This window comes from Grammomys surdaster, unplaced genomic scaffold (assembly GCF_004785775.1).
Source record: "Grammomys surdaster isolate TR1022 unplaced genomic scaffold, NIH_TR_1.0 220, whole genome shotgun sequence".
In the NCBI taxonomy this organism is placed as follows: domain Eukaryota; kingdom Metazoa; phylum Chordata; class Mammalia; order Rodentia; family Muridae; genus Grammomys; species Grammomys surdaster.
The window spans coordinates 6,378,735-6,385,147 of NW_021604665.1; positions in this window are offsets into that span (position 1 = coordinate 6,378,735).

Below are 6,413 nucleotides of genomic sequence, written 5' to 3' on the forward strand. Positions count from 1 at the left end.
TTGGCCCTGCCCCTCACTGCAGCACTCTGGAAACCTGGTCCCACCTCTCATCACTGGCAGCACACGGGGTCATGAGAGAGGTAAGCTGGTCCTGTTCCTCACCGGCTGCAGTCCTCGGAGAGGCAGCACAGTAGGCCTGGCTCTGGTTTCAGGGTGCGGGTGAACCAGCCCCAAGGGTGAAAGCAAGGGAGAGCTGGCCCTGCCCCTCCTCTGCTCTGAAGTGACATGGGCTCAGAGGTGATGCCTCCCCCCACCCCGGACCATGATGATATACTTTCTATGCTTTGTTTATTTATCTGCTTGTTTTCTTTGTATTTTTTTTCTTTTGGGGGAAAGCTGCAAAGATGGAGGGTGGATATGGGGGGACAGGGAAATGACTGGGATTGGGGTGCGTGATGTGAAACTCACCAAGAATCAATAAAAAGTTTTAAAAACTGTTTTTTAAAACCCAATTTATGTATTTTAGTTATGTATATTGTTATCAGCATGAAGAAATCTCACACCACTTTGCTTTGTCTCACCAAATGCTTAAATCCTCTTGTCCAGTGTATTGAGGCTGGATATGCTCCCTTCCTTCTATGGACTTCGTCATCCTGCTTAACAGACTACCTCACAGGATCACAGTGCTTTCGTTAAATAAACCTCACTTTACCTCATAATGACCCCAGCATTCCAGAATACCAACTGGCGATTTCATTCCAGGATATTATTATAGTTGTTATACTTGGTTATTATTGTTGTTGATTCCTTCGTGTGCCTAACTTATAGTTTATTTTAGGCATGCACGTGTATATGGCGTGGGGGAATATATAGTATAGATTTTGGTACTCTCTGTCAACTTGCAGACCTGCTGGAGCTGACTTTGCACCAGTGAAGGCAGAGTACTGGGTTTGTTTGCTTGTAACTGTGTGTGAATGCAGTAGCAGCTTGTGCCTTCCAGCCATCAGCATCTCTCCCTTTATGGTGACTTGCTGTCTTCATAATGCACTGTAATCACAAGAATGATGGTCCATGACTTCTGACCTGTTCTGTGGATTAGAAGGGATTCATGTGTTCCAGACTTGACCAAGAGGGAATTAGATAAGGTGTGGCTCTTGGAACCTTTAAAGGAGTATTTGCCACAGAACCTTTCTACAATCCTGACGGAGACATTACTTTTCTTTGGAAGAACTGAAATCAGATTAATCCAGACATTTCTTTATACTCTGTGTGTCGGGGATACACACTAGCTTTTTGTGGGATGAGTTACATGTACCTGTTCATGTACATGTGTGCATGCATGCAGAGGCTACAGGTCAACGTTGGCTGTCTTTTATTGCTCTCTACCTGTCTTTGCCTCCTTAGTAATGGGATTGCAGGCAGGTACATCTGGCCTCAGTTTTTAATTTTATTTTTTCCTGTTTGTTAGTTCTTAAAGGAAAGCTTAAGGAGATTTGTGGCAGAAACACTCCAATTTTTGTTTGGCACACAAGTCAATTGAATTGAAATAATATCAGAATTGATTGGGGATGTTATTGGAGATCCGTGCCTCTAAAAGAACTGAGGGAATGCCTCTATTAAGTCAGCTTTAAAAAACATAACAAACAAACAAACAAATAAATAAACAAAACTTCTTAGGGTTGGTCAGTTGGCTATGATGTAAAGTGGTTGCTGTAGAACAAGGAGGACCTAGTTTGATCCCAAGCACCCAATATAAAAGCTGAGGTGTGTACCCTGCCAGTCACTTCAGCTCTGGGGAAGAGGAAACAGTGGGATGCCTGGGGCTTGCTGCTCAGCTAGCCTAACCAAATCACTCCAGTTCAGTGAAAGACTCTGACTCAAAAAAATAAGAGGGAGAGTGATCACACACACACACACACACACACACACACATAAAGCTGTCTTCATCTGTACAAATTCATATAAATTATCAAAGAATAATACTGAAAATAACCACTTTATTTTTCTTTTCCAATGGATTGAAACCAGCTGCTTCTGTAGTAATAAAAGAAATAAGCGATGCCTAATTATTTCTTTGATTTGAATTTGCTGCGGGGGAAGGGAAAAGGCAGAGTTACAAAACCCTTTGTCAGACACTGCCACCTGCTGGCTCACTTTCAAAGTGCAACTTCAGCCTCAGCGCAACTAATTCACTACTCTAAATTCCAGTTATTAAAACGCCAGTAAAACCTGTAATTAGCATTACATTTGAATACTAATTAGTTATAAATAAAATTAAATCTATCAAAATTTCTGAATGTATTTTCTGTAGTGCAAAGAATACCATTTTCATATTTAATTTTTTTTTTTTTTTTTAGTTTTCCTTTAAAAAATTATTATCCCTATCATTTAACCATCTGCATGGGGTTAAGTCAGCAAAACCTAACAGCCTGGAGGCCTGCCCTACCCACGGTTTACTAGTTGAGGGCTAAATTACTTTAATTTTCTTGGTCAAGTGCCCCTCACAGCGCTCGCTCTTCACGACATAATAAAAGCTGACAAGTGAGACCTGTGTTGCGGCTGTTCAGCACGGGAAGTAGACGCTGTCCACTGCAGCTCCGGGCTGTATGGACATTCATTAAACAGGAAACTGTGAAGACTATTCCCATGGGAGTGCAGACAGAAGAGCAGAACCTGGGACTGTGACAAAGAACCTTGCAGGGTCGCTCTTCTTCAGGCAGAGCCAAGGGTCATGTGAGTTCTCTGAACTACTGCTTTCCTGTCCTTCCTGAGTTGTAAAGCAAGTTCTCTTCCCACGGGATTAACAAGGCTTCGATAACATTGCATGTGGAGTTAACTGTCCACAGTGCATTCATGAGCAGCCTTCTCCTTCAGTCTGGTATTCTCGGAGTTACACTGGCCTCTGCAGGAATGACTTGTGGCCCCAGTCGCTGTGGCTCAATAGTGAGTTCCATCCCACCCAGCTCCTCTGCAGAGTAATGAGAGCACTGGCTCCTGGCTCAGGGTTTCCTAACACAGAGACGAGCGTTTCTGTGAGCTCCCTGATAATACATGGTTGTATGTCTTATGTGACTTTGTACATTTTTGTCCCCAAAGCACCCCTAAGCTTTCATGGGAATTTCCGAGTGGCAACCGGGGAGATGGCTTTGTCAGCGAAGTGTTTTTCTTGTAAACATGAAGACTTGAGTTCTATCCTGAGAACTCACAAAAAATTGCTCCACAAGGTGTGGCAAACTTGTGACCCCAACCCAGAGGACGCAGAGACAGGTGGACGTCTGGGGCCCACCAGCTAGACATTCTATCTTAATTGTCAAGCTCCAGGATCCATGCCAATAGAGACACTAACCTAAAGGAGTTGGGAGGGGGCATTTCTGAGGATGATACCCAGGACTGCCCTCTGGCCTGGACATGAACGCACACATACACACACATGTACATTATTAAAGATCTGAATGGGGCATAGCGTGGTTGTGGGGATGGATGAATGTCACAAAGTCACAGGTGCCAAGTGCCTGATTCACACAGATGTTAATTTCTGTGAGAAGATCAGAATAGAGGTCAAAACTATTAGTGAACCAAGATAGTGACTGTAATCTGGACCTGGGAATGGGCTAGTTGTGGTCCACCTAGAGGCCAGCAACCTTTTTCTCAGCTGGTCTCCACTAGCTCCTGTAATTACCTTGCTAATGTTCTTGCCTGTTATGGAAACAATGGGGCCTCATTTGCCTGAGGGGAACTGGGCTGTGACCTTCTAGTTCTTCAAGGTTTTACCAGCAGCCCTTCACTACCAACAGAATAAAATGCTTTTATGTCAGTCAAGGGCTTGTAGCCCAGACTTTAGAGGGCACATCTTCAGTTGAGTAACAAGGGGCTGAGGAACTCCATGATGCTGAGGGAAGTGAATAAGTACTCCTTCCCATTCCTTTATTTAACTCTGGAAAATAACTTAATTAAAAAGAAAATCAAAATACAGTGAATATGTTCAAATATATAATTTAAAATGCATGGCAAAGTCCGTTATTGTGCATAATTAATATGTACTAATAAAAACATTTAAAAAAAATAAAGATGTATGCCTTCACTGTTTGTTTGCTTCTTGAGATATGGTCTTAGATAGTCCAGGCTGACCTTGAACTCACAGAGCTGAGAATGAGTTTGAATTTCTGATCTTCCTGCTTCTACCTCCTGAATGCTGGGATTATAGGCAGGAGACATTACACATAGTTTGTGTGGTTTGGGAAATTGAGTCAAGTTTGCATGCTAGGCAAACATTTACCAGCTGACTCTCAATCCCAATCCTGAGTTAATTAAACATTAGTTGCTGTCTAATCTTAAATCCTTGTACTCAGTAAAGTACATGATAAAAGGTGACAGGCTTGGGAATCTGAAAGTCTTCACTGTAAAATTTGTTGGGTGATCTTAAAATATGATCTTAAGAGAATTAAAGATCTGCTGAAAATTCTCATTTTTATTCTGTAATATTCCAATATGAATCCTGGCATTGCTGAGAGAGGCATTGAAATCGCCAAGAGGATTCTGTGAAGAAAAGGGTCCTGTCTCGTGGAATTTACATGGGTGTGAGAGGAGATAGGAGGCAGCTCTGAGGCAGTCAGAGATGGCACAATCTGAGCCTGGGACAAGATGCTGCAAGCTTCAGGTAAGTCTGTTCCTTGGACCCATGGCGATCTATAGTCTCCATGGAGATCAATAGTCTCATCTAAAATCACCCTGAATGCTGCTTGCATCTATATTTTACTGTGTGAACAGCTTGCATGGGGACGGTGACCCTCCAGTGACAGATCCACATTGTAACTTCTAACCCTGTGATTATGATCTCGCTTTAAAGGCATGAGCACGTGCACACAGGTGACGGGGGTGGGGGAGGGGGAGGTCCTTTCAGATATAGTGGCTGCAGACTCTTGGAATGAGGTCCTTCTGTGTCAATCAGGTGACCCCTAGATCAGTCACAATTGTCTTTTGTTATAAGAAGCATCGAAAAAGAAGCTGATGTGAAGATGAAGCAGAGGTTGGAGTTGCAAGGCCATAAAGAAGGGTGACTGGAAGAGGCAAGGGCTGATTCTCCTCTAGAGACTTAGGGGGTGCTCTGATGACCGACGCCCTCATTTCAGACTTCTGACCTCCTGAAGAATCTCTGACAGGAGAATCTTTTTTGTTGGAAGATATCCAGCTTGAGTTAACTCGTTATAGCAGCAACAGGATGCTGATCTACCAGCCCAGCTCTCAGCCTCGTGTTTGCCTGTGTTCTAGGTCCTTCCACTAGACCGGAAGCTCTTTCTAGTCAGGAACTCCGGGGTGATCACTGTTCTGTGTCCAGAAATGATGGCCAACTCCCCCCCAAGATTCTGACTTCTGAGGTGCCCAGCCTGTTCCTTTAATTGGGTGAAAGAAGCATGGGCTTTTTACTTTGTGGGCAGAGCTTGGCTCACAATCAAGATATAATGGGTGGAGTTTAGTGTGGGAACAGAAAATCTCTTAGGCATTTAAAGAGACTTAATGGAGAGTTAGTGCACAGATGCAGGAGGCCTTAAGCAGCTGAATTCATCCATAAACACGCTCTCCAGTTTTTGCCCGACATTAATGGAAGCAAAGGAGGGAGCTGGAGGTCACTAACGTTTAGGAGTGCACACGGATGAATGAACCGGGGGTTTCTCAATGGGTTCATGGTTAGTCCTGGGAACGCCAGAGCTCAAGGCTGGAGCTGACTCCTGCTACTTAGCTGAAATGTTACTGTTTAGACCCAATCACGGGGTCCGGAAGATGGTCAAAAATCTTGGCTCTGAAGCCTCCCATTTTTCACTCCTGCCTGCCTTCCAAGTCTTCCTACGCTTCCTGTTAACAGAACCCAACAGGAAAACCCTGACAAAGGCGATTGGGAAATTTATCTTGTGCATTACCACAGGACAGAATAGAATGAGCTGGGTTTAGACCTGAGAGGCAACAGCTTAATTACTCATATAAACGATGATCCACTGTGCTTTGGGGCCTGCCATCAACAAAATACAGCAAGGATGAGACGTATGCAGCCTTGAGCCTTATGTATAACAACTGAATCGTTTATGCAATTCTTTGTCGATTGTTAGATTTCAAACACCACATATGATGTACTTTCTCCCTGTGGTAGCCCCAGGGTCTAGCAAAGATTGTCAGCGATGGCTACACCTAAACAGTTGTTAACTGGTTCCTGCTTTTCTGGGATTTTGTTTCTGCTGATTGATGTTTCTGCCTTGTAGTGAGGCGTCTTCTCTCCTCCCATAATTATGATATAACCCTTGTTTTCCATGCTGTTATTCCAGAGGTGGGGTGCTGAGTGAAGAGACAAGCTGGCAGGTGGCTGCTTGCCGTCTAAATTACTTCATTCAGCTGTCTGCTCCAGATCTGTTATTGTCAAACTGCCAGTATCTCTCATCTCTCTCTCTCTCTCTCTCTCTCTCTCTCTCTCTCTCTCTCTCTCT